The sequence below is a fragment of the Pygoscelis adeliae genome, unplaced genomic scaffold (assembly GCF_000699105.1).
Source record: "Pygoscelis adeliae isolate BGI_AS28 unplaced genomic scaffold, ASM69910v1 Scaffold36, whole genome shotgun sequence".
Lineage (NCBI taxonomy): Eukaryota > Metazoa > Chordata > Aves > Sphenisciformes > Spheniscidae > Pygoscelis > Pygoscelis adeliae.
The window spans coordinates 5,819,936-5,821,134 of NW_008824934.1; the positions used below are offsets into that span (position 1 = coordinate 5,819,936).

The following is a 1,199-nucleotide window of genomic DNA, read 5'->3' on the forward strand; positions in this document are numbered from 1 at the left end:
GTGGGGGGGGGCTGATGGCTCAGTGATTGATGGACAGGCTGACGGACGTCCAAATGATTGATAGACAGGTAGGCAAGGATTCCGCAAGCAGATGAATGGGAAGACTGCGAGATTGATAGACAACTGTAATGGGCTGCATTGATGGTGAAGGACATATTTCCTAATCAAACCCCTCTCTGCTCAGGAACAGGGGTCAAGAGGGGTCAGGTTGGTTTGAAGCCATGGAGATGGGCACCTGAGAAAAGCCTCCCCAGGACAAGGTGGCCTCGGTGCGTCACGCACAAGTGCTGTTAGCATGGGAGACAGCCACAAAGCCCTGCTGGCACAAAACGCCAAGTACAGCCCTGTAAAGAGGAGGGGGACCCCTTTTCCCCACGCCAGACTTGGGTGCCCTTGCCTGGTGCATTGAGGGGAAAAGGGATGCAGGGGAGAAGGGGAGAAGCAGTGATGCAGCCAGCCATGGCAGGGTGACACCACGCCGGGTCTGCTCTTTGCCCCCAGCTGGCTTCGGAGTTGCGTGGATGTCCCTCCTGGGCCACGGGTGGGATGGGACAGCCCCCGGAGCTGCCTGGGCTTTGCATGGAAGGAGCCTTTTGCAGGCTCGAAGGGGAAAACGGGCAGGAGAGAGGTTGTGCTTTGCCGAAAATAGGTGTCTCAGCCTTTGTGTATTCAAGCGCCGGCCATGAATGGGACAGGCTGAGCCTTGACATCACCCCAGCATGACACAAAGGGACAAACAGCCACCAGAAAGCACATTGGTCTGCAGTGGTGGACACCGGCCCCTGGAAAGGGCATCCACGCCTCAGGGTGCTCTGCACAAACACGTGCCAGACACCGCGGCTGTGCACCTGGACTGCAATACCCATGAAAGATCCGGCCCTCCACTGCTGGAGCAGGGGTGATGGGCTGCAGGTGATTACACCATGCTGTGGTCTGTATCGAAAGATAGCTTTCTGTACCAAAGCAAGTGGTTTGTCTTGTCAATGTGGCTTTTATTGAGAGTATATATAGTGTATATATACTATTTTTATATATATATAGGGAGGAGGTTAATGGGGGATCTGCTGTGATGGTGCCAAAAACCTGGGTGTGTGTGGGGATGGTGGTGGGGCGCCCAGTGAGGTGCATAGGCTGGAGGCATCTTAGGGGTGAGGAGGGCTGTGGATTTGGGGCGGGGGGCGGCGCGTGTCAGTGTGGGG

The 1,199-nt window shown here is 56.0% G+C and overlaps 1 protein-coding gene across 1 annotated transcript in view; it reads right to left on the reverse strand.

Annotated features, from left to right (window-relative positions):
- IGSF21 (immunoglobin superfamily, member 21) overlaps nucleotides 1–1,199 on the reverse strand; it is a 31,214-nt gene that overhangs the window by 1,269 nt on the left and 28,746 nt on the right.